General features: G+C 48.8%; 1 protein-coding gene across 1 annotated transcript in view; it reads left to right on the top strand.

The window, feature by feature from the left end:
• The first annotated feature begins 14,359 nt into the window (after window positions 1–14,359).
• The window catches only part of GJC2 (gap junction protein gamma 2), a 47,483-nt gene continuing 34,244 nt past the window's right edge, over window positions 14,360–27,598 (top strand). Inside the window, exon 1 of the mRNA XM_056857514.1 lies at window positions 14,360–14,447. The gene's annotated coding sequence lies outside the window, so the exon portion shown is untranslated. The remainder of the gene's footprint in view (window positions 14,448–27,598) is intronic.

Below are 27,598 nucleotides of genomic sequence, written 5' to 3'. Positions count from 1 at the left end.
GGGCCGACCAGAGAAGGAAGAGGAGGGACGTGTTATCTTTGGCGAGAGAAAAATGTGAGGCTAGATTATTTCAAAAGGGGTTCGGAAATCAATCTGCTGTTGTGCTGCTGGAATTAACGGTTGTTGGTTTCCCAACGTTTATGACATTTGCTGGAAGTCACTTTGAGCGTATGACCAAAAAGAGGTATCTATTTTAAATAAAGTAAATGGATAAAAAAAGACAGAGGGGGTGTGCAGCAGATACCCCTTACACGAAATGGCAAGGGGGATGGCTGTCTCTATCCTGCTCTGCGCCATCAAAAGTCACTGGCGATTCTAGTGAAAGGTCTGTCGGTGGCTATTAGTTGTGTTAGCTGAATGGAACCTCCATGTTCAGAGGCAGCATATCTCAGAAAATACCAAATGCTAGGGACAAGCAATAGGGGAGGGTCCATCATGCCCTGCTCGTTGGTTTCAGAGTCACATGGTTGCACCGTGTTGGGCTGGGTGTATGTTTTGGAAAGCTGAGTGCTCCCCCATTCTGGTGCCAGAGGGCCCGTCTCTGATGTTTGTTTCTTAAGTGGTAGCATCTGTACAGCCATTCCTTGCCGCTCGCCCCTCCTTCATCTGAACTGATACTGTGCTACGCTTGGGCTGTCCCAATGAAGTCCATTTCTCGATCATTGTGGGGTTAAGAGAATAAGCTGAGAGGTCCCAAATCTCACCTTTGCCACATACCCATGTAGGGGAATTAGGCCCTTTGTTCCTCGGTTCGTGGAGCTGGTGGTCAACCGAAAACAGGCGCAGAGAGAGAAAAGTCTATTTGCAAAAGAAGAGTTTATTTCGTACCGATAGGGACAGGTCAAACTATCTAGCCAGGTGCTAGAAAGAGAAGACATCTCTAAAGTGCAGACAAAAAGAAAAAGAGTTGGTTTTTATATGCCGACTTTCTCTACCACTTAAGGCAGAATCAAACTGGCTTACAGTCTCCTTCCCTTCCTCTCCCCACAAGAGACACCCTGTGAGGTAGGTGGGGCTGAGAGAGTGTGACTGGCCCAAGGTCACCCACATGGCTTCACGTGGAGGAGTGGGGAATCGAACCCGGTTCTCCAGGTTAGAGTCCACCGCTCTTAACCACTACACCACACTGGCTCTCTACCTGTGAATATCCAGTCCTGAGTGCGTGGTCAATGCTTTTTTGCTTTTCTTGTAAGCTTTCAGTGCAGCTTCCAGCTGGTAGGAAGAATCTTATTATTATTATTCAGTCAGGGCCCCTGACAACGTGATCTCCAGTACACTAACGGTTCTGCTAGAATAAAAGCCGATTTAAGTCTTGAAGGAGCCACAAGATTCCTGTTTATTTTGCTGATGCGGACTAACACGGCTACTTCCATGGATTTATGAAATCTATGGGACTTCTCAACGTTTGCCCCTTTGCTAGGTCACATCCTGAAGTTTTGATTCAGAAAAGGCCCTTGGAGACGGATGCCTTTGTTCAGACAACCTCCAGTTACATTTGTGTCATGCGGCTGACTCATTATGCACAATTATTCTCACATTTTTCTCCCTGGTGTAGCTGCCTAACCATTTCTCCCCCATCTAAAAATACTAATTTCTTCTTTTCCGTACGCATCATGTTAGATGTAGCTTTGTTAAGCTTCATTTTCTTGGCACGATCCGGTCGGAGGTGGCTTTTAATGTTCGAAATAAAACACCCAATCCACTGTCATAGCTTTTCCTCCTGTGATGCAGAACTTGAAAAAAAAATTATCTTGTGCAAAAATAACCAGAAGCCCCCTGGCACCTTGACATATTGTTATTCTAGGATTCACCTCCATTGGAGTAGACCCAACAAAATGATACATACAAATCATATCTTACTCAGTCCGAACTGAAGTGTATATATAATGTACTGTGGGATGGACGTTTGGGTTGTAAACCTGGTTGTACAGACCTGTGTCAGAGATTCTGCATGGCCCTCCATTATAAAATCATGGGGGAAATTCTTACCCTAATAAACATGAACACATGAAGCTGCCTTATACTGAATCAGACCCTTGGTCCATCAAAGTCAGTATTGTCTGCTCAGACCGGCAGCGGCTCTCCAGGGTCTCAGGCAGAGGACTTTCCCATCACCTACTTGCCTGGTCCCTTTAACTGGAGATGCCGGGGACTGAACCTGGGACCTTCTGCATGCCAAGCAGACTCTACCACTGAGCCATGGCCCCTCCCCCAAAAAAACCCCATGCCGTCTGCAGTTCCGGATTTCTTTCCCCAAAGCTCTCTGCACCCACCAGATTTCACCAAAGAACACATGAAGCTGCCTTATACTGAATCAGACCCTGGGTCCATCAAAGTCAGTATTGTCCACTCAGACCGGCAGCAGCTCTCCAGGGTCTCAGGCAGGGGTCTTTCACATCACCTACTTGCCTGATCCCTTTCCCTGGAGATGCTGGGGGTTGAACCTGGGACCTTCTGCATGCCAAGCAGATGCTCTACCACTGAGCCATGGCCCCTCCCCTTATGCTATATGAAGTAAAGGTACATAGCTTAACAAAATCGACTCCACGAAAGCATCTGCTAGAACAACAACAACAAAAACCTGAGTAGGCAAGGTGGAATTTTAAACACATTTGCAAAATAGCAATTTCTATACATTATATAGTCCCTGGAAGATACATAAGGAACCATTGGCAGGTTTAGTACAATTGTCTTCACTTTAGTATCCTATTAGAAGCATCGGGCAGCCGCATAAAATCTCGATCGATTGTACACAGCTGTATGGTACTCCGTTTGGAAAGGAAATTACAGATATAGACTCCAGAGCACTGGTTCCCAACCAGGGGTCTGTGGACCCCCAGGGGTCCGCGAGAACTAAATGAAGGTCCGCGAAACAAAGTTATAAACCCCTAATAAATTAATATTTCCAATTAAAAGTTCTCTATTATAAAAATATATATTGATACGGCAAAACGGGGGTTCGTGGGGGGAGAGAGAGACCTGCAGATCGATATTCAAGAAAACAGTTTATTCTGGCAGCTGCGACCCAGAGCACTCTACCGAGTAAAAATCTCTGAGCCCCGATTGTACTGAGGAAGGAATATTTATCCAAATTCAAGATATGACAACCCATCAACATTCAGGGTAACGCTGATAGCACTCCAGACATCGAGGCGGCGCAGTACAGTTCAGTTCTATCCAGTTTCTCCTATCAATGTTTATAGTTCACTCTGACTCTCCATGACTCTTAACCCACTTCCTTAGCACACAGACATACAGGGAGATTCTGCCCAGCAACAAGCTATTCCCTGGTTGCCCTAATACATTTTACAGAAAGGAAAAGAGATTATTACAAATTGCTAAATCAGTGGATCTTCCATAGTCAGGGGAAGTCTACCTTGCTGTCACATTCCCCCCTTATGATACAAGACATACATATAAGGCTTGTCAATCATTCCTGTATTCCATTTCATCATACTTTCTATCACAAAATGCACATTCCAGAACCCTCTTATCTCAGTGAACCACTCACTCCACCACTCAATCGACTTCCCAATTCTCATTCTGACCAACTTTCTAATTCCCATCCTGGGCACAATTAATTCAGGTCATCTTATACATTCTTAACAACTGATCTCACAAATACATCCCATCTCAAAATACGTCAGTTCTTGCTACTGAAATCCAACAAACAATTTCCACAATAAACCAATTGCTGAAACACAAAGGCCCTTACAATAGATCCAACAAACAATTTAACAGCATTAAGAAGCCAACTAGGCCTGGCAACATTACAAGAATGGTCACAATATTCAAATATTATTCTAAGTTTAATGTTTCACTAACAGTTATGATTAAAGTTTATTTTCAAATTCCCGGAATTTTTATTTTGAACCTTGGGGTCCCTGCACCGAACAAAAAAGTCCTAGTGGTCCCTGGTCAAAAAAAGGTTGGGAACCACTGCTCCAGAGCAACATGCATCAGACCTGGGTTTCTGTCCGCACGCCACCGACCCCCAGGGCTCTGGCTCTGGATTTAGTTCTGGCGCGAAGGAAGCATGCAAGACCTTAGGAAGAAGGGGAAAAAAAGAAGAAGCAAACTAGGAAACGGCTCCCTGCAGAATAGGGCTTTATAAGGGCAAAACTTGGAAAACTTTTAATACTGGAGAGAGAGAGAGAGAGAGAGATTGTTGTCAGGGCAGGATCTGCAAAGCTTGCTGCCGCCTGGGTACCCAGCTCCAGGTTGGGAAATTCCTGGAGGTTTGGGGGTGGAGCCTGGAGAGGGCGGGGCTTGTGGAAGGGGCGGAGCCTCAGTGGACTATAATGCCCCAGAGCCCTCTCTCCAAAAGAGTCAGTTTTCTCCAGGGGAAGCAATCGATGCAGATCTGTTGCAGCGCCAGGAGATCCCCCCGGCACCACCTGGAGGTTGGCAAGCCGAGTCCTTGGGCGGACCCGCACCTTTCAGGAGGAGGCAAAGGTTGCAGGGGGGCAGGGCAGGCTTCCCAGTTCCTCCCCCCCCCCATCTGCTCAAGCAAAGGGTGGGTTTAGCCCTCCTCAAGGGTCCCCGCAGCCGCCCCGCCTGGGATGCGACCCGGGCCCAGACGCGCGTCGGCGAGGAAACGTGGTCGTCGGAACGGGCCAGGTGAGCGGCGGCGCCGGCCGGGGCGCGTCCCCGTCGAAGGGGGGCAGTTTGCACGGGGCGGGCTGCACGCGCCGGAGTCCGTCGCCCCTCCCGCTGCTTTGCGTGTTTGTGTGCACGTCTGGATGGGAGAGACGCGTGTCCGGTCGCTCCAGGTTGGGGGCGGGCCGCGGAGGGGACAGGCAGGCGGAGCTGCACGCTCTGGGGGAATATAGGGACCGGGTCTACTTCTGAGTCTTGGGCACGATCCAGGGGGAGTGGAGCCTTTTCAGGTCCCATGGATTTGGGGGTGGGTGGGTAGGTGTGAAGCAGGCGCTGCCCCGTAGCCTAGCGTTGCAATCCTAAACAGAGTTAAGCCCTTCTGAGCCCGTGCATAGGTCGCTTTGGAGGGCATGGGCAGGGGGCGCGCCCAACTCTGTTTAGGATTGCAATCCTAAAAGCCTGAGCCTGTGCTTTTCTCAGAAGCAGTTTGCAGCGGCGGGACTTACTCCTGAGTAAACGTGCATGGAACCGCTCTGCAATTCTAGTTAGCGGCAGAGGCCGACTGGAAAGTTTGCATCCCGGTTTTCGAAGGCCTTGTGCACGGCTGCCGCGGTCGCATTGGATGTTAGCCACGCAAGGCTGCGTGCACTGTGCACGTCTGAACAGCCCAACCTCGCGCCGAAGCGTGTTGGTGCAAACGTGCGTAGCAAGTCTGTTTGCACCGACCAGCAGCTTGAGAACAAAGGGACCGAGCCTCTTTCCTGGATCTCCCAAAGACGCTCTTGCAACGGAGGAGGGGAATGATGGGGAGGGGGAGATGAGATTGTGTCCCCCCCCCGTGTAGCGCCCCCTACGGCGTTGCCATTAAAAAAGTTTGGCCGATGCAATTTTTGCGTGGTCGTCGTTTCCCTTATGGGGTTGTAGAGAGAAGGTTGCAAAGTGGCGGGAGGGAGGGAAAATTATGAATGAAGAATTGCTGGATGAATATCATCCGGTTCTGCTAAAGGCGCGTTTTCTTGCGAGGAATGGCCAAAAGATGCTTGCAATTGCCAGGGGAAACCTGAAGGGGGTGGCAGAGAGCCGCCGTGCGCCATTCTCCCAGGTCTTTGCTGAGTAAAGGTGTAGTAGTGGATGGATGGAAAGGAGACAGGAGAACCATCTCCAAGGACTGGAAGGGCTGTCATAGAGCGGAGGGCGCTGAGTTGTTTTCTGTGGCCCCAGAAGGTCGGACCCGAACCAACGGGTTGAAATTAAATCAAAAGCCCGGATAACCTACAAGAACCAATCAAAAGAGTTTCCGTCTAGACCAGCGGTTCCCAACCTTTTTTTGACCAGGGACCACTAGGACTTTTTTGTTCGGTGCAGGGACCCCAAGGTTCAAAATAAAAATTCCGGGAATTTGAAAATAAACTTTAATCATAACTGTTCGTTAAACATTAAACTTAGAATTATATTTGAATATATATATTTTATAATAGAGAACTTTTAATTGAAAATATTAATTTATTATGGGTTTATAACTTTGTTTTGCAGACCTTAATTTAGTTCTCGCGGACCCCTGGGGGTCCATGGACCCCTGGTTGGGAACCAGTGGTCTAGACATTAGGAAGAATTGTCTAACAGTTGGAGCGGTTCCTCAGTGGAACAGGCTTCCTCCGGAGGTGGTGAGCTCTCCTTCCCTGCAGGTTTTTAAGCAGAGGCTAGATGGCCATCTGTCAGCAATGCTGATTCCGTGACCGTAGGCAGATCATGAGAGGGAGGGCATCTTGGCCATCTTCTGGGCATGGAGCCGGGGTTCCTGTGTGTGTATGTGTGTGAATTTCCTGCTTTGTGCAGGGGGTTGGACTAGATGACCCTGGTGGTCCCTTCCAACTCTATGATTCTATGAAACGGCCAGCTATAGAGGCTGATACAGGTAGGGCTGCCCTATTGCTCTTGGGGCAAGGGCTTGTTTTTCGGGCTCTTAGAAAGAAGGTAGAAGTTCCACAGGCGCAGCTCTTCTCCCAACGCCTGTTGGACCTGGCTCTGTTTGGAAACTTATTAACAGCAACAGCAGCCCATTCCAGAGTGGAATATTGTAAGTAGGGGTGCCAGCCTCTGAGTGGGGCCTGGGGAGCCCCCAGAATTATAGCTCATATCCAGACTACAGAGATCAGTTCCCCTGGAGAAAATGGATGCTTTGGACAGGTGGACTCTATGGCATTCTACCCCACTGAGGCCCCTGTCCTCCCCAGGCTCCATCCTCAAATCTCCAGGAGTTTCCCAACCGGGATCTGACAACCCTGCCCCCCCACACCCACCCCGTCCCCTCACTGGTGTCCGAGGCAGGACCTTCCAACCCTAATTGTAAGCCATATTGCAAGATCTTCCAGTTGCAAGTTATCTGTACATCTAGCCTGTCCTGAAGAAGTTGACTCAGGAGAATATCATACTGGAATAAATGTCTTTGAAGTGCCGCTGGACTTCAGTTCTGTCTTCCTCTGGGTGGTCCGGGACCTCAGCATGACACCCGTGCTTCTCCCTTCCTCATTTGAGCCTCACAACAGCCCTGCGAGGTAGGTTAACCTGAGAAGGAGAGGCTGGCCAGGATCACCTAGTGAGCATAAAGGCTGAGGGAGGAGTTGAACTCTCAGGTCCTAGGCCAGCCTTGGGCTAGTCACAGCTCTCTCAGCCCCACCTCCCTCACAGGGTGCCTGTTGTGGGGAGGGGAAGGGAAAGGTGATCGTAAGCCGGTTTGAATCTGCCTTAAGTGGTAGAGAAAGTCGGCATGTAAAAAACCCAACTCTTTTTCTTCTTAACGTCTGCACCACACCACAAGAGGGCAGTGTTGGCAGCCTTTGTAGCATAGTCTTATTGCCCTCCCGGGGAAAATAGCTCGAATTGAGGTATGAATGGCTTCAAAGTAAATGCACCTCGATCATTTGTTCTTGGGGTGCATGCCAGAAACAGGCAGGGTACGTTGCAACTTGGAAGCCTCTTTTGACCCCTGAAACATCGCACGGAGCGCTGGACTTGTGGGCAAACAGTTACATGGGCTGGGAGAAGAATCCGGTGAGATTCCTCTGGAACTGCCATGCGGTGAGATGAAGATGACGAAATGGTTTTGATGTGCTGGTTTGATATGATCTGGTCCCACCGCTCTTAACCACTAAGCCATGCTGGCTCCTACGATGAATTACAACTGAACAATGTTTTATGGGATTCACATCAAGCCCCTCTCTGCTCCATCTCTTCCTCCTCTTCCCCCTTCTGTGATTCTCCTTATAAAAATCTCCCCCCCAAAATGATTTCTTTGCCATAGAATCTGAAGAAGCATGTTTTGGCTACCTCAATACATCGGCTCCCTTTTGTCAACCATCAGTATCTTCTGCTGGGGGGGGGGTCACTAGTTTAGGTGGCTTTTCAAAAAGGTTTAGACAAACTCCTATGGCACAGAGCTACCAACCACTATTACCTATAGTAACTGAGCCTCCATGTGGAGAGGCAGTCTACCTTTGAATGTTGGGGAAACCGAAAGGGAGAAGACATCTTCCTCCCTGCCTTCCTTGTGAGCCTCCGCAGGCACCTACGCTAGGTACAAGCACCAAAGCCACCGCCTACAAGACATTTTTTTATGTCTCCTGCAATGACCCTTGACAAAGAAAGAGCATTAAAAGCTGCCTTACTGGATCAGGCTAAGGGTCAATCCTGTTCAGGATTCTTCCAAGACCTAGCAGCTAGAAACTGCACTGAAAGCTTACCAAAAAGGCAAGAAAATTGTGGCCCCGCACCCAGGATCGGATGTTCATAGGTAGAGAACCAGCATGGTGTAGTGGTTAAGAGCAGTGGACTCTAACCAGGAGAACTAGGTTCGATTCCCCACTCCTCCACATGAACTGGCTTACAATCACCTTCCCTTCCCCTCCCCACAACAGACACCCTGTGAGGTAGGTGGGGCTGAGAGAGCTGTGACTAGCCCAAGGTCACCCAGCTGGCTTCATGTGTAGGAGCGGGGAAACAAATCCAGTTCACCAGATTAGCATCCGCCGCTCGTGTGGAGGAGTGAGGAACCAAACCTGGTTCTCCAGATCACAGTCCACCGCTCCTAACCACCGCCTTTAACCACTACACCATGCTGCCCCCCCCCAATTCATGACCTCTGGAAACTTGCTGGCTTGGGTTATGTTTAAACTGAAAATTGTCACCGGATTTGCTGTGGTACAAGCCACATTTCCAACACATGCAGTTGTATAACTGAGAGCCAGAGTGATGTAGTGGGTAAAGTATCAGACTAGGATCTGGGAGACCCAGGTTCGAATCCCCGCCCTGCCATGGAAGCTGGCCAGGTGACCTTGGGCCAGTCACACTCTCTCGGCCTTAACCTACCTCACAGGTTTGTCGTGAGGATGCCAAGGAGGAGAGGAGAACAATGTAAGCTGCTTTGGGGGAGAAAGGTGGGGTATAAATCAATAAATAAAACAAATAACTTTCCTGCAGTTGTGCAAGACTGCATCCTTCCAGCAAATGCTACTAGACAAATTTCACAAATTCTCTTTCGATATATAATTCATTAAAAAATAAAATAAAACGAGTGGAAAGGATGAACATCTGCTGAGATCTGTATGTGTCCGCACAATAGATGTGTTGTTACAACAGTGTGCATACACTTGGAATCCAGGAATGGAAAAAAAAATATCCAGAGCACCGAGCCAGCCCTTCCGTGACTTCATTCGTCTGGTCCTTGTCTGCACTTCCATAAATATAAATATTGTGGCAGAACAGGGCTATCCGGGATCCAGATTTTAATACTCCGTCGTAACTGGCAGAGGGGAATGCTGTACGGAACATCGTCTCCTTCTTCTGTTCTCTTAGAGACTTTTTTTTCCTCCCTGAGGAGACAAAAGAGTGTGCAGAACGGGCCGTTTAATCGGTTTCTCGCCACATCCGATCCGTGTTGTGCACCAGTGAATGGGATGTGGTTCAAAGGAGGCGGGGAGGCGGCTCTCAAAAAAATATAAGAAAGGCCCTGCTGGATCAGACCGAGGCCCACCAAGTCCAGCAGTCTGTTTACACGGTGGCCAACCTGGTGCCTCTAGGAAGCCCACAAGCAAGACGACTGCAGAAGCATTGCCCTGCCTGTGCTCCACCACACCCAAAATAATAGGCATGCTCCTCTGATACTAGAGAGAATAGGTATGCAGCATGACTAGTATCCATTCTAACTAATAGCCATGAATACCCCTCCTCCATGAACATGTCCACTCCCCTCTTCAAGCCTTCCAAGTTGGCAGCCATCACCACATCCTGGGGCAGGGAGTTCCACCATTTAACTCTGTGTTGTGTGAAGAAATACTTCCTTTTATCTGTTTTGAATCTCTCGTCCTCCAACTTCTGCAGATGACCCCGCGTTCTGGTATTATGAGAGAGGGAGCAAAGCTTGGCTGATACTTTCTGGTGGTCTCCCATGATCAGTGGGGCATTTGTGATCTTCATGCACCTGAATTCAAGACTGTACATTAGGGCTTCCAGCTCTGGGTTGGGAAATGCTTGGAGATTCTGGGAGTGGAGCCTGGGGAGGGACCTCAGTGGGATATAATGCCATAGAGCCCACCTTCCAAAGTGGCCCTTTTCTCCAGGGGAGCTTGTCTCTGCAGTCTGGAGATCGGTTACAATTTCTGGAGATCTTCAGGCCCCACCATGCCCCTTTCCCAATCTCCTGACTACGCAGATCAATTCCCCTGGAGAAAATGGCTGCTTTGGAGGGTGGACTCGATGGCATTATATCCTGCTGGGCTCCTCTTTCCCAAACCCTGCCCTGGTCGGGATCCACCCCCAAAATTTCTGGGGATTTCTCAACCCAGAGTTGGCAACCCTAGCTGTGGATAGACAGCTGGTCAGGGCCAGCTGCCAGGAGGGTATGACCCCAATACTGCGCCAATTTCACTGGCTACCCATCTGCTCCCAAGCCCAAATCAAGGTGTTGGTTTTGACCTTTGAAGCCCTACATGGCTGGGGACCAGGGTATCTATAGGGCCATATCTGCTCCCATATGTTCCTGCCCAGGAATTAAGATCACAAAGAACGGCCCTTTTGACTGTCCTGCTGATCAAAGGAGTTCATCTGGTGGGCACACGAGAGAGGGCCTTTTTGGTGGCAGCCCCACGACTTTGGAACAACCTCTCCAAGGAGGTGTGGTGAGAGACAGCATGGTGTAGTGGCTAAGAGCGGTGGTTTGGAGTGGTGGACTCTGATATGGAGAACTGGGTTTGATTCCCTACTCCTCCACATGAGCGGCAGAACTGGTGAACTGGGTTGGTTTCCCCACTCCTGCACATGAAGCCAGCCGGGTGACCTTGGGCTAGTCACAGTTCTCTTAGAGCTCTCTCAGCTCCACCTACTTCACAGGGTGTCTGTTGTGGGGAGGGGAAGGGAAGGAGATTGTAAGTCAGTTTGATTCTTCCTTAAGTGGTAGAGAAAGTCAGCATGTAAAAACCAACTCTTCTTCTTCTGCCTGACCCCCCTCCCTTTTCGATCTATAGGAAGCAAATGAAGAAAGCTTAATTTAGGACAGCATTTGATTAATCTCTTTTTACTTTTTATTGGCTGTGTTAAATTATGATTTTTTTTAAAAATTAAATGTATTTTTATGGTTATTGCTTTGTTTACATTGTACGCCACCATTAGTGTGGGGTGATGTAATCCTCGGCAGCCTCACTGCAGTCTAAACCAATGGATGTCAGTGGGGGTCAGCTAGAGTCACTCTGCGTAGGCGCTCACTGTAATTTATATAGATTTGTGTTTTCAGAGCTTGCTTCAGGACAGAAAAATATTGGAGGGCAGTGAATGTCGCATCTCTGTGCACAGAATCATAGAATTATAGAGTTGGAAGGGACCACCAGGGTCATCTAGTCCAACCCCTTGCACAATGCAGGAAATTCACAACTACCTCCCCCCGCACCCCCATGACCCCTACTCCACGCCCAGAAGATGGCCAAGATGCCCTCCCTCTCATGATCTGCCTAAGGTCATAGAATCGGCATTGCTGACAGATGGCCATCTAGCCTCTGCTTAAAAACCTCCAGGGAAGGAGAGCTCACCACCTCCACAACAGGTGGAAGCCTGTTCCACCAAGGAACCGCTCCAACTGTTAGACAATTCTTCCTAATGTCTAGATGGAAACTCTTTTGATTTAATTTCAGCCCGTTGGTTCTGGTCCGACCTTCTGCGGCAACAGAAAACAACTCGGTACCCTCCTCTACATGACAGCCGTTCAAGTACTTGAAGATGGTTATCATATCCTCTCTCAGAGCTCCAGCAAACCCAAGGAAATACACTTGGATCATGGAATTCTGCCACGACTGTGCATGAAAACAAGGATCACTGAGCTATCGCTGTGCTAGTCTTTACTGGACTGTACCTCTTTAGACCACACATAGGGGGAATTGCATTTCTGGAATTCTCCTTTATTGTATTTTAATACCTCCTTGCACACAGTAAGCATGGGGTGCAGCCTTTCTGGCTGATGTGCTAATTTTCTACATGCACAGTGTTTTTCACTTAGATTTGATCTCTGCTCTAGGTTTGGTCTGGCAGGTTTTCCCCCCCTGCTGGATACTTATTGCTCCTCCCCAAATCTGTAAAGTGATATTTTAACTACCGGGGTGTTTTGCTGAGGGTTTTGTGCATGTGTGTGTGCATTTTGCTGCTGAGAGTCTTTTACTTGTCAGTGCTTTTTACTGTGTCACCCTTGGGCTGTGGTTTTATTTGACGCCTTGTATACAGTTTTACATGATGAGACATTTTATAATGCGGGATTGTTCCATTTTTCTGCCCGGGTTGTTTGCATCCTTGGATTGTTTCTTTCACATAAATAAATAACCACATCTCGGCTGAGGCAAGTTAAGACAGCTAACTCTCTGGAATTTATCTGAATGTCATAGGGTGGCCGATGTTCACGTGGGACCTAGAGATCTCCCAGCATTACAACAGATCTCCCGGCGACAGAGAGACATCCCTGTGGGGAAAAGGGCTGCTTTGGAGGGTGGACTCTATGGCATCACATCCCTGTTGAATTACAACGGATCTGCAGACTACAGAGATCAGTTTCCCTGGAGAAAATGGCTGTGGAGGGTGGGCTTTATGGCAATGTATCCCGCCCCCAGAAATTACCCTTTTCCATGCTCAAAATGCAACACCCCTCGTGCATGGAAATGCAACACCCCTCGTGCAACTGTCCTATGGGAAGCAGTTAAGACGCTTAGGGCTGTTTAGCTTGGAAAGAAGGCAGCTGAGGGGAGGCATGAGACAGGTCTATAAAATTATGCATGGTTCGGAGAGAGTGGACAGGGAGAGGTTTTTCTCCCTCTCCCATAATACTAGAACACGGGGTCATCTGCTAAAGCTGGAGGGTGAGAGATTCAAAACAGATAAAAGGAAGTATTTTTTCACACAACGCGTAGTTAAATTGTGGAACTCCCTGCCCCAGGATGATGTGATGGCTGCCAGGTTGGAGGGCTTTAAGAGGGGAGTGGACATATTCATGGAGGAAAAGGGTGCTCATGGCTATTAGTTAGAATGGATACTAGTCATGCTGCATACCTATTCTCTCTAGTATCAGAGGAGCATGCCTATTATTTTGGGTGCGGTGGAGCACAGGCAGGATGGTGCTGCTGCACTTGTCTTGTCTGTGGTTTCCTGGAGGCCCCTGGTTGGCCACTGTGTGGACAGACTGCTGGACTTGATGGGCCTGCGTCTGATCCAGCAGGGCCTTTCTTATGTCCTTATGTTTGTGATGCATATGCATTACGACGTCACTTCCGGGAAGAACCCGGAAATTATTTCCGCGCCGCAGCGCAGCGCGGTTCAAAGCCCCAGCCGCCCAGCTGGGCGGCGGGGAGTGCAGGGAAGGGGGCGGGAGCCGTACGTGCCGGCAGAGAGGGCTACGCGTGCCGGAGCCGGCGCGCGTGCCATAGGTTCGCCAACACGGCCTTAGACCTTGAGTCCTGAGGCCCTGGCTTGACCATTTGCCTGCAATTCTGCAGGCCTGTCCAGAATGGTGTGACTGTTCGGTTATGGCGGGAGGACACGTCATCCAGCACCCCTGCTGGAGTGGGTTGGGGATCTGTTCAGTGCCTGGAAGGGAGATTCATGAACACTGCCTTAATTCCAAAAGAGGCTATCCAACTAGGATTGCCATAGGCGGGAGGTTTTGGGGGTGGAGCCTGAGGAGGGCGGGCTTTGGGGAGGGGAGGGACTTCAATGCCGTAGAGTCCAATTGACAAAGCGGCCGTTTTCTCCAGGGCAACTGATCTCTGTCGGATGGAGATCAGTTGTAAAAGCAGGAGATCTCCAGCTAGTATTGGAGGTTGGCAACCCTATATCCAATGCCGTGGATCATTAAATTTCACCCATGCAAAGGGGCTGGATCGGCACGGTGCACAAGAACAGCCCGAGATATTTCAGGTTTCAGAGGCGACTGGCGGTGCGCTTGCCAAAAATGTTGGCCACCCCGTTCTCGTGGCTTTGCCATGTTAACAGCTGATCACACATCCGTGAGGTGACTGTTCTTGGAGGGGTGGTGGTGGCTATGAACGCTGCACAGAGCAAAACCTTTTTGATCCTGGGTGCTGTTCCGGGAGCGTGAGCCCCTTCCGTCCGCAACAATGGGGCTTTTTAAAAGAAGGCCCTGAAAGGGTGCCTCGTTGTGCCTGGTGGTGGGAGCCTGCTGGTACGGTTCCCGAAGAATGATGCATTGTCTTCCTTTCTTTCTGTTTGGGGCAGAGGTGAAGCCGCCAGCTCCCTTGTGAGGATCCTCTGTCCAGAAGGAAGGTCCGCAGAGAAGAGGCGCCCATTTTTCCTGTCTGTGAAAGGTATGGGAAACTTTTGCTAACTACAGGAAGTTCCACGTGTCTCTCGGCTTGCAAAAAAAGGACTTTTGTGGCAGGTGCCATCCTTTGTGATGTAACTTGGCCATTTGTCAAATGCATTATTCCCCCTTCCGTTTCATTTTGTTTTCCAGTTAACTACATCGCAAGGTTGTTTTTCCATTTAACGGTAAGATGCGAATTTGTACAGATCTTGCTTCTGTGTGATCAGTAGGGTTGCCATCCTTCTGATGGTGGCTGGAGATCTCCCACTATTACAACTGATCTCCAGGTGACAGAATCATAGAATCACGGAGTTGGAAGGGTCCACCAGGGTCATCTAGTCCAACCCCTGCATGATGCAGGAAATTCACAACTACCTCCCCCCACAACCCCAGTGACCCCTACTCCATGCCCAGAAGATGGCAAAATATGGCCTGGAGGAAAATTGCTTCCTGACCCCAAAGTCAGAGATCAGTTCCCTGGAGAAAATGGCCACTTTGGCCATTGGACTCTATGGCATTGAAGTCCCTCCCCTCTCCAAACCCCCACCCTCCTCAGGCTCCACCACCAAAATACCCAGGTATTTCCTAACCCGGAGCTGGCAACCCTAGTGATCAGACTGCCTGGTAGCAGTCCTCCAGAGCTCCCAAGCAGAAGGTCTTCCCTGCTACCAGAAGCAGTGGTGTCTTGGTTAGAATATTGGACTCGGAGACAAGAGATCCAGGTTCGAATCCCAGCTCAGTCACTAGTTCATTCGTTCTCGCCTAGCTTAACCTCCCTCACAGAGCTGTGGTGAGGATAAAATGAGGGAAGGGACAGCCATCTAAGCTGCCTCATGCATACTGCCCAGAGGAGAAATGTCCTAGAGAAACAGAACTGGGGAGGAATCAAACCTGGGACCTTCTGCATGGCCAGGTGCGCTCTACTGCCGCGCAATGCCCCAGTCTCCAAGCAAGTGGAATTTGTGTAGCCAATTGGCCACTTCGTCATCTGGTTATCTGGCGGAGGCTAATCTGGTGAATTGGATTTGTTTCCCCACTCCTACATATGAAAGCCAGCTGGGTGACCTTGGGTAAGTCACATCTCTTGGAGCTCTCTCAGCCCCACCGACCTCACAGGGTGTCTGTTGTGGACAGGGGAAGGAAGGGGATTGTAAGATTCTTCCTTAAGTGGTCGAGAAAGTCAGCATATTTAAGATTTTATTATTGCGGTACATAACCAGCACAAGTCAAGTGAGACCATTATAGCCCCACACACAAAATACGCAGCCGTCAATACAAAACAATACTGTGCACTGAAACCAACTCCTCCTCTTCTTCTCCTTCTCTTCCTTCTCCTCCTATTCAAGCGCTGTTTATTTTTTACTGTATTGGGACAACCCTCTGCATGTTTTTTTCCCTTGGCATTTTAAGTCAGGGCTCCCATATGCCCCTTACAAAGGCATGAGCGCCGGCAACTTGGAAGCCCTGTTTATTCAGAGTGCAACTTCGGCTCCGAATTTTAACACATCTCTCGGGGATGTTTTGATGAGCTGTCAGGGTATCTTGTGCCTGGCCTTTCTCTTACGCTGTCATGCTGAGGTTGCTTCGTATCGCAAAGCACTAAAATCTGACACTCGTTAAGTTTACTGCCGGACCAGATTTGGAGATTGCATGAGTGAGAAAAGAAGAAGAGTTGGTGTTTATATGCCGACTTTCTCTAACACATAAGGAAGAATCAAACCAGCTTCGAATCACCTTTCCTTCCCCTCCCCACAACAGACACCCTGTGAGGTAGGTGGTGCTGAGAGAGCTCTAAGAGAGCTGTGACTAGCCCAAGGTCACCCAGCTGGCTTTGTGTGCAGGAGTGGGAAAACAAATCCAGTTCACCAGATTAGCCTCTGCTGCTCATGTGGAGGAGTGGGGAATCGAACCCAGTTGTTGTTGGGTTTTTGTTATGTTTTTTTGGTCCCTTTGCTGTTATTCTCTTAAAGGTTTTACTGTCAGACTCTCGGTTCTTATTTGTTTAGACCGGTGTTTCATGTGGATTTCATATGGCATCTAAGTTTTATTGTTTCGGCCCAGCTGTTAAATGGTTGTGGTTTTATTGTCTGTCTGTTTTAAATTTTGGTTTCTTGTGATTATTTTTTAGAAAGCTGTCCTGGATTCTTTGTTAGAAGGTCAGGGTATATATAACTACAGAAAATAAATAGGTAATTAATCTGTGTAAGCAAGTACACCACGCAGACAATTTTTTTAAAAAAAGATCTGTCGTGGGCGTACTACAAAGATGAAAGTTTTATTGATGCAGTCATACTTGTACATAACAGCATAAGAAAAGATATTTAAAAGGACAATAAAACCTTTTGTCCATTTAATCATAAACAAGCACAAAGGATTGGGGGAGAGGAGGAACGCATGAACACATGAAGCTGCCTTCTACTGAATCAGACCCTCGGTCCATCAAAGTCAGTATTGTCTACTCAGACCGGCAGCGGCTCTCCAGGGTTTCAGGCAGAGGTATTTCACATCACCTACTTGCCTGGTCCCTTTAACTGGAGATGCCAGGGATTGAACCTGGGACCTCCTGCAATCCAAGCAGATGCTCTACCACTGAGCTGGGCTTCTCCCCAGCTCGATTTAGGATTGTTCTGTCTGTACCTTTGAGAATAAAGTCAGAACAAGTCTGCTTGAAGCATCTACATAGCACTAACTTTCATTTTATGAGAGTATTGAGATTTTATTCCAGCTGTATATTCTGTGGTCTAAGAGAGCCAGCATGGTGTAGTGGTTAAGGTGTCGGACTACGACCTGGGAAACCTAGGTTCGAATCCCAACTTGCGCTATGGGTGACCTTGGGCCAGTCACACTCAGCCCTGACCCTGGCTAGTATTTGGATGGGAGACTTCCAAGGAATACCAGGGGTGTGACGCGGAGGCAGGCAATGGCAAACCACCTCCGAACATCTCCTTGAAAACCCCTTCTAGGTCACCGTAAGTTGACTGTGTCTTGACGGCAAAAATGTCCTGTGGTCTATTGCCTCCTTCATTCCAATTAAGATTTCATGGGGCTAGATCACGTCTTGTTCTTGAAGAAAATCCCAGGTTCAGTTCCTGGAATTTGCAGTGATACAGGATCCCAGGTAACAGAAACCGAGGCCAAATTACGGATTTAAATTGGGTTCACTGTAGCCAATACCTGGAGATTTTGGGAGTGGAGCCTGAGGAGGGTGCGGTTAGGAGAGGGGAGGGACTTCAGTGGGGTATAATGCCATAGAGTCCACCTTCCAAAGTGGGCATTTTCTCCAGGTGATCTCTGTCACCTGGAGATCAGTTGTAATAGTGGGAGATCTCCAGCCACCACTGGGATATTGGCAACCCTAGACAGGGCTGACTCTGTGGGGCCAGCATGGCACGGAGTGGACGGTCCCAAATCCCTGGGGGAAGGAGGTCACGTCACCAGCCCACCTTTCGTGGTGGCTCAATATGGGAACCAGAATGTGGAATCTTTGCATTTGCGTCCTGTTGGCCAGGTGGATGCATTCGAACAAACGGATGACGGCAGGTCCTGACTGCTTGAAGGTTTGTTTGGGCTGTGTGGCCGTTCTCTTGATCCAGTTGCGACTTGGCTAACCCAAGGCGTGTTTCGTGTTTTTCTTCTTGGGTGTAGGGGCAAAAGGTCTGTCCTGTAGAGCCCCGTCCCCTCTTTCCCTCTTCACAATGCTAACGGAAGTGCACGAAGCCCGGTTTCGATTAGGGAAACCAGTGGGGGCTGAAGGGTTAAATCTTCTCCTCCCTTCCCTGCACGGCCCCAATCTGAATTGCGGCTGTGCGCCCGCAAACAGTATAACAGACAGCTGGAGAGTCGCTGGTCAGTAGCTGTAGCTCATCCTGCTTTTGGGTTGTGTTTTGACATTTTGTGTTGAATGTTCCCCATGACCTTCTCCCTTCTTAGCAGTAACCTTCCTGTAATGCAATGTCTTCCAAATGTTAAGTGCATTCCTTTTATTTTTTTAAAAAAATCAGTTCACCAAGAAGTTTGTTCATTCCTCTGCAAAAGTTAAGTTTCCTGCTCCCAACGGAAACAGCTACCGTTTGTCACGCTGTGACTGTCGAAATTCCTCCACAGGACAGAGCTCAGCTTGATTTAGGAAATGCAAACATTCAGGATTGTCGCTCTGTGGCAGCTCATGCTGGAGGCTGACCGTTGTCTCCCATACGGCTACAATCACATTTTCACAAATATTTCACAAGCCTACTTTTACGCCCTGACCTGGCTGGCCCAGGCTAGCCTGATTTCATTAGATCTTGGAAGATAAGCAGAGTTGAGGCTGGTTAGTACTTGGACGGGAGACCACCAAAGAAGTCCAGGGTTGCTGCGTAGAGATAGGCAATGGCAAACCACCTCTGTATTTCTTTTGCCTCCACCTGGACAATCTTGTCAGATCGTGGAAGCTAAGCAGGGTCAAGCGTGGTTGGTACTTGGATGGAGACCACCAAGGAAGTCCAGGGTTGCTACGCAGAGGCAGGCAATGGCAAACCACCTCTGTATGACTTGCCTCCACCTGGACGGCCCAGGCTAGCCAAATCTTGTCAGATTTTGGAAGCTAAGCAGGGTTAAGCCTGGGTAGTACTTGGATGGGAGACCACCAAGGAAATCCAGGGTTGCTCCGCAGAGGCATCCAATGGCTAGCCTGATCTCATCAGATCTCAGAAGCTAAGCAGGGTTGGCTCAGGTTAATACCTGGGTGGGAGACCACCAAGGAAGGCATGAGTTGCTACACAGAGGCAGGCGGTGGCAAACCATCTCTGAATGTCTCTTGCCTTGAAAAACCCATGAGGCAACACCATAAGCAGGTGGCAACTTGTCTGCACTTTCCACCTCCATTGTCACCAAGTCAGTTTATCTGCCAAGAAACCCCTGGCTGCAAATGACAGAAGTGTCTTGCCGATGGATCTGGGTGCAAGTTGTAGGAGGCACGCATGGAGAGCCAGCCTGGTGTAGTGGTTAAGAGCAGCGGACTCTGATCTGGAGAACCGGGTTCGATTCCCCACTCCTCCCCTTGAAGCCTGCTGGGTGACCTTGGGCCGGTCACAGTTCTCTGCAAACTCTCTCAGCTTCACCTACCTCACAAAGTGTCTGTTGTGGGGAGAGGAAGGGAAGGTGATTGTGAGCTGCTTTGAAACTCCTTAAAGGTAGAGAAAATGGGGGTATAAAAACCAACTCTTCTTCGTCGTCGTCATCATCATCATGGTTTACGGGCCTTACCACTGAACCTATGAAAGTCTCTTATACTGAGTCAGGCCACTGGACACCCTCCACCCCAGTACTGTCTACTCTGACTGGCAGCAGCATTTCAGGGACTCTGTTGTCGAGGCGGACCACCCCTCCTCATAACAACATCAGGGTGCGCATGCAGAGAGAGGAGAGTAGAAGAAAATCTGCAACTCCTCTTTGTCGAGCGAGCTTGTGAGTCCGTCTTCCCGGCCTCTCCTCTTCCTCGAGAGCCAAGAGTCGCCCATCTCCCAGGCTCACTTAACTCGGGATATTTCCTCCCCCCAAAGTCTCCGAGTTAATTTTCCAGACTCCTGAAGCAGGAAGGGAGATCTGCGCAAAGGGGCGGGAAGGGGAGAAAAGGCATTCAAAGTCCTGAGCCGGCCAGCCGTCCTCCCTACGAGCCTTGCGGAGAGCGGAGAGCCTGGCCGGCCGAGAGGAAATGGAGCTGTGAGATATCCCGTGAGGATGGGTGTGCAGAGAGGGCTCGGGCCGGAGATTTCCCTGTATGTCCATTTCTCTCTTTTACGTTTCTGAACTGTTTTAGCGTCGCTCTCTGTTGTGTGTCTACTTAGGAGCCTGAATGTTATGTTAAGAGTTGCTCATTCCTTTTTCTTTTAGAAACTTCCTTGAGACTGAACGAAGGGTGGGCGAGGGGCTTGGCGGGGAGACCGCCGATTCTAAACAGACTTGAGTTGTGCTCGAGGTTTATTCATGTTGATAACCCCCCCCCCAAAAAAAACCCACCGTAACTTCCTTTTGAACCAAGCGATCTGGACGCACATTTGAGATCGCCAAATGCAGTTGTTACACTCTCTACACTCTCTCTTCTCTTTGCAGTCTGAATGGTAAAAGACTGGTGGTGTCTGCCTTGCATGACGTGCTGGGAGACAAAACCGGGGAGTCCGATCGATGTTAGATTCGAGTCCAGCAGCCCCCTAAAGACTCACAAGATTTCCAAGGTAGAGGCTTTTGAGAGTCAAAGCTGCGTTCGTCAGATCTGGTGAAGGGAGCTATGACTCTCGAAAGCCTCTACCCTAGAAATCTTCACTTCTGAAGAAGTGAGCTGTGGCTCACGAAAGCTCATACCCTACCAGAAAATATTTTTGTTAGTCTTTAAGGTGCTACTGGACTCTCGCCCTTTTTGACTCCTAGAAATCTTGTTGGTCTTTAGCGTGCTGCTGGACTCGCCCCTTGAAGAAGAAGAGTTGGTTTTTATACCCTGATTTTCTCTAACTTTTTAAGGAGATTCAAGCTGGCTTACAATCGTCTTCCCTTCCCCTCCCCACAACAGACACCTTGTGAGGTAGATGGGGCTGAGCAGAAAGAACTGTGAGTGGCCCAAGGTCCCCCAGCAGGCTTCATATGGGGGAGTGGGGAATCGAACCCAGTTCTCCAGGTTACACTCCACCGCTCATGTGGGGGAGTGGGGAATCGAATTCGGTTCTCCAGATTAGAATTGGCTGCTCATGTGGGGGAGTGGGGAATCGAACCCGGTTCTCCAGATTAGAGTTGGCTGCTCATGTGGGGGAGTGGGGAATCGAACCCAATTCTCCAGATTAGAGCCCACCGCTCTTAACCACTACACCATGCTGCCTCTTCTACTGCAGACCAAAACAGTTACCCACCTGGAAAAAAATCTATGTTAGTAATTGAAAAAACAAATCAGCAGAGTTGGGGTATGTTGGCTTCAGTGATACAGCTTTGCAGGGGGAAGCATATTATGTTTATCCCATGTCAGGGCGACCAACCTGTGGGGTTTTCATCCTACTGTGTGCTGTGTGTGTTTTATGCGGTTGGCTGGTGGTTTTTCAAGGATTCTAGGGATGGCAGCCCTTCTGGATTTTGGAGGCGATCTTTTAAGACAGATGCATATTTGTTTGCTCCGTTGGTAGCGAAGTAGACTCGCGGTCAGGATCGGAGCTCTCTGGGTTGGATTGGAGCCTTCTTGCTTGGTGCTCTTTTTGGGTTTAGGATTTAGCTGTCCAGCAGTGGTATCAATAAAGCTGCATGTTTTTGGGGGCCAGCAGAATCGACTCTCCCCCCCCCACCCAGCTTTACTGATAGTGTGGCATAGCCTGAGTACTTTCTCGGTAGCCTAATAACAGCACATCAGGGCCTCCAACCATTTTCATCCCACGGGCACCTCTGGATTTCTGACACAGCGTGGTCGGCGCAGCCACAAAATTGCTGCCGTAGGAGGCGGAGCCAGCTACAAAATGGTGGCAGCAGCATTCCCCTGGTCGCGCAGTAAAGATCCTTGTAGGGTGGTGGCAGCAGCTACCAAAGCAATGTTTTCAGAAATCCGCACAACCAATCAAATCTTCAACGGCCTTCTTCCTTCCTCTTTAAAAGTGGAGAAATTCATGGAGCACAGGGCTATCAATGGCTACTCATCATGATGGACATTTCACCATGTATCATTATCCAGTATTTTCTTGCCGTTCTACAGATCCACCACATACGATAGAATGTTGCACCTGCATTTTGATGTTTCCAACATTTCCCATTAAAACCTTTTATTAGCTTTTGCTTTGGCTAATGTCCAGCCTGATGAAGAGCTCAGGAGAATTCGAAAAGCTTGCCGCACAGATTTTGGCTTGTCCCAATCAAAGGTATTATGTGGCTTTTGGTTTTGCCCTGAACATTCCCACGGCTTGGCAAAGCACAAAAACCGTAGCAGCGATTAGCTGCCCTCGACACCCCAAAACTCATGCCAGTGCCGCTAGGTGGAGTAGCGTCCTTTGCTATGAGTCCCCTGTCCTTGCTCCAAAGCGACACAGAGGAAAACTTTGGAAGCGGATCAAATCGAACAGGGCTGAAGTTGAGTCATGAGCGCTGCGGTGACAGTGGTGGCCGAGCGGAAGGAAAAGACATGCAGCTGTGCGACAGAGGCGCATTTGTGCATGCCAGAGTAGCCATCGACTTAGCTGGCTTTTCAGAGCAGACCCGTGCCATAGCTAATAGCTGATAATCTGGGACCTTCTGTATGCCAAGCAGAGGCTCTTCCGCTGAGCCACAGCCCCTACCCAGTATGTACAGATGAAGCTGCCTTCTACTGAATCAGACTCTTGGCCCGCCAAGGTCAGCATTGTCTACTCAGACTGGCAGCAGCTCTCCAGGGTCTCAGGCAGAAGAAGGTCTTTACTGCCAGGTCTTTGAGTTGGAGATGCTGGGAACTGAACCTGGGACCTTCTGCATGCCAAGCAGAGGCTCTGCCACTGAGCCACGGCCCCCTGCTCAAGGTGAGCAAATGAAAAGGCAGCCATTACTATAGGAGCATGGAGAACCATTGATGACGAAATGCTCTTGACCTAGGAAAAGTACACCCAGACACACCGTTTGTTCTTACCTTCCACTGAAAAAAGCCAAAAAACCTAGTCTGCTTCCATAAATCATTGAGTGGGAAGGGATCACCAGGGTCATCTGGTGATCCCTGGTCATCTGGTGAGTCCAGCCCCCTGCATAATGCAGGAATTTGACAATTACTTCCCCCCCACACACACACACCCCAGTGACTGCTGCTCCTTGTCCAGAAGATGGCAAAAAACTTCCAGGAAATGAAAAATATAAATGTACTAAATAAATAAAGAGCAAGAGTCCAGTAATACCTTAAAGACTAACAAAATTTCTGGCAGGGAATGAGCTTCTGTAAGTCACAGTATCTGAAGAAGCGAGCTGTGACTCACGAAAGCTCATCCCCCTGCCAGAAATTTTGTTAGCCTTTAAGGTGCTATTGTACTCTTGCTCTTTTGCTACTGCTACAGACAGACTAACACAGCTACCCATTGTGATGGAAATAAATAGAAGCACAGTGTGTCTGTTGGGCTGATCAGGCCCCATTCCTTGGACGATGGGGGTGAGGCCGTGGCTGAATGACCGAGCATCTGTTTTGCATGCAGAAGGTCCCAACTTCCATCTCCAGTACCCTCCGTTAAAAGGCTCAGATACTAGTTGACGTGAAAGGCCCTCCACCTGAAACTCTGGAGAGCGGCTGCCAGGCAGAGTAGGCGATGCTGACCTTGATAGGAGAATTACCAATCTCCATGTAGGGGCTGGAGGTCTGCAACTCCAAATGATCTCCAGACTCCGGAGATCAGTTTTCCTGTGTAAAATGGCTGCTTTGGGTCGGGTTGCCAGGTCCCTCTTCTCCACCGGCAGGAGGTTTTTGGGGCGGAGCCTGAGGAGGGCAGGATTTGGGGGAGGGGAGGGACTTCAGTGTCATAGAGTCCAATTGCTAAAGCGGCCATTTTCTCCAGGTGAACTGATCTCTGTCGACAGGAGATCAGCTCTAGTAACGAGATCTCCAGCTAGTACCTGGAGGTTGGCAACCCTAACTTTGGAGGATGGACTCTGTGACATTATACCCTGCTGAGGCCCCTCCAGCTACCCTCCCTAGCCCCCCCCCCAATCTCCAGGGATTTCCTGTCTGGAGCTGGCAACCCTACTTGATAGACCAACGGAGACTGATCACGATGGGTAGCCGTGTTAGTCTGTCAATAGCAGTAGAAAAGAGCAAGAGTCCAGTAGCACCTTAAAGACTTAACAAAATTTCTGGCAGGGTAGGAGCTCAGCAGAAGGCGGTTTCATGTGTTCATGCAGATGCCGCCAGGCAAAACTGACTCTTGTCCAAAGTGGAATTTCTGTACAGCCCTTTCTGGTGTTCTTTGTTGGTCGTCTCCTTTCCCCTGCAGGACAATGGAATTGCTTGTTCTCCTGCCCAGTTATTTCCGCTCCACTCTGCAGGAAGACATCGCAAACCGTGTCCATTTCAAAGGGTACAAATGTCAATTTCCTTTTGTTGCATCCCCACACAGGTCGGAAGGGCCTGCAAAGGAATGGATGGTTCTCTTTGTCCCACGTGGCTTCGATTCTACTTGCATTGGCCAGGGTCAGACCAAGATGACATGTATGTGTCTGAGCGTCTCTTGTAAGCTTCTCGAAGAAAAAGAAGAGTTGTTTTTTAAATGCCATTTTATTTACCTTTTATGGAGTCTCAAGCCGGCTTACAATCGCCTTCCCTTCCTCTTCCCACAAAAGAAGAAGAGTTGGTTTTTCTATGCTGACTTTCTCTGCCACTTAAGGGAGAATCAAACCGGCTTACCATCACCTTCCCTTCCCCTCCCCACAACAGACACCCTGTGAGGTAGGTGAGGCTGAGAGAGAATGACTTGCCCAAGGTCACCCAGCTGGCTTCATGTGTAGGAGTGGAGAAACAAATCCAGTTCACCAGATTAGCCTCCGCCACTCATTACACATGACAGAGTTGAAATTATTGAACATGTGATCATGGAGTGCCCTATATTTAATGAGCTGAGAGCCAGCTTACCGTTACTCTGTCTGTGGCAACATTTATAGGAGCAATAATTTAATACAGAAAGAATAACACTAAGTAAGGCATTTACTTAGTGTTTCATCACTAAGTAATGACACAATCAGCTTGTGTTTCATAGATTACAGCAAAGCTTTTGACTGTGTGGATCATGAAAAGCTATGGCTGGTTTTAAAGGAAATGGGTGTGCCACTACATCTGATCATTTTGATGCGCAACCTGTACTCTGGACAAGAGGCCACAGAACAGAATATGGAGAAACGGAATGGTTTCCAGTTGGCAAAGGTGTCAGACAAGGATGTATTTTATCTCCCTATCTCTTCAATCTATTTGCAGAACATATAATTAGGAAAGCTGGATTTTATTTAGATGAAGATGGAGTGAAAATTAGAGGGAGGAACATTAATAATTTGAGATGCTGATGACACTACATTATTGGGAGAAAATAGTGAAGATTTGAAACAACTACTGTTGAAAGTTAAAAGAGAAAGTGCCAAAGCAGGACTACAGCTGACCATCAAGAAAACAAAAGTAATGACTACAGGAGAATTACACAACTTTAAGGTTGACAATGAGGAAATTGAAATTGTTCAAGACTTTCTATTCCTTGGCTCGACCATCAACCAAAAGGGAGACTGCAGCCAAGAAATCAGAAGGAGATTGAGACTGGGAAGGGCAGCCATGAAGGAGCTAGAAAATATTCTTAAACGTAAGGATGTGTCACTGGCCACCAAGACTGGATTAATTCATGCCATCGTATTCCCTATTACTACGTATGGGTGTGAAAGCTGGACAGTGAAGAAAGCTGATAGGAAGAAAATAGATTCCTTTGAAATGTGGTGTTGGAGGAGAGTGTTACGGATTCCGTGGACTGCCAAAAGAACAAATCAGTGGGTTATAGATCAAATCAAGCCTGAACTGACCCTAGAAGCTAAAATGACTAAACTGCAGCTATCATATTTTGGTCACGCCATGAGACGACAAGAGTCACTGGAAAAGACAGTCATGCTAGGAAAAGTTGAGGGCAGCAGGAAAAGAGGAAGACCCAACAAGAGATGGATTGACTCAATAAAGGAAGCCACAGACTTCAGTTTGCAAGATCTGAGCAAGGCTGTCAAAGATAGGACATTTTGGAGGACTTTCATTCATAGGGTCGCCATGAGTCAGAAGCGACTTGACGGCACTTAACACACACACACAAGGCATTTTTATTCCTTTATTTTCTGCTCAAGGCTCTAGCTGTATGAGCAGTACGAGACAGATATAGAAATAAACCCGCACACTTTCGTACCCGTGGATAGATAGCAAGTAGCAACTTCATGGGTTAAGGGCTTGCAGTTCAGAAGACAATGGGCACATTATACAATAGCAGCTCATCCCTCTGAGGTTGCTGGCACATGCCCTCCTCGGGGAGAAAGGGAGAACCTTTTCTTCTCCTGATGTCTCCACAGCGCGCACGGCCTGCAGAGGTTAAGCTTTCAATGGGCCAATTGTGGCCTTGAGATAAAGACTCTCTTGACCCTGATTGGCTGTGGCCTTTCTGGATAATCTGGACGTGAAACACGGGCACACAATATTTCTCCTCTGAATGAATGGGGATATGGAGATATGCCTCGGTACGGTCCACAGCCGTCATGAAGGTGCCAGGTTGCAGAGACTCCACGATTGACTTTAAGGTTTCCATCCGGAAATGCCTGTATGCCATCCTCTTGTTGACATATTTCAAATCGAGGATGGCCCTCCAGTCCCCGTTCTTTTTGGGGACAGTAAAGAAAATGAAGTAAACTCCCGGGCACCTTTCTCGGGCGGGCACCGTTCTGGATTGCCGACCTTGGGGTCTTTGAAATCTCCCCACCCCACCCCAAAAGGATCGGGAGTTACCCCAAGAGCCTCGGGTGACACCCCAGGAGCCTCTCCTGTAATTGGATCTATACCTGGGAGACATCTTTGAAGAACGAAAGGAGGGGTATGAAAAAGGTCAGTGATCCTTCTTGATTTGTATTGGGAGGGCCTGTTTTTTTATCTTTGGTCTTGACCAGAATACTGTCGAGCTTGTCGCCAAACAACCTACCCTCCTTTACAGGATAGGACATCAGGGTGGTCCTGGCCTTAAAATCAGCTGGCCAAGCTCTCAGCCAAAGGGCCCTCCTCAGAGAGGTATCCGAGGCCATAGACCGAGCCACAAATGACATGGTGTCGAGGGAGGCATCAGCCATTAGGGTGATGGCATTTAGGACCCTCTCAAGTCCACCGATTACCCTGCGATTGTCATCAGGGACAAGCTGAATAATCTTTTTAACCCACAGATATGAGGCCCTGGCAAATATGGAAGTGGTGGCAATAAATTGGATGGCTAAGGCCGAGGCCTCATGTGCCTTTCTCGCTAGGGAATCGGACTTTCTGTCCAACTGATCCCGGAGGGACCCAACTCCGTCCTCTGGAACGAGGCCCGAGGCCTGTAGGTCCAGTACCGGAGCGTCCAGCAGGGGCACCTTAAGCATAGCCATGGCATGTAGTGCGAAACTGTATAGTTTCCTAATGTTAGAAGTAACTTGTCGATTAGAGGAGGG

Source organism: Euleptes europaea, chromosome 11 (genome assembly GCF_029931775.1).
Source record: "Euleptes europaea isolate rEulEur1 chromosome 11, rEulEur1.hap1, whole genome shotgun sequence".
Taxonomy (NCBI): Eukaryota; Metazoa; Chordata; class Lepidosauria; order Squamata; family Sphaerodactylidae; genus Euleptes; species Euleptes europaea.
This window is presented reverse-complemented; position numbering and strand designations above follow the sequence as displayed.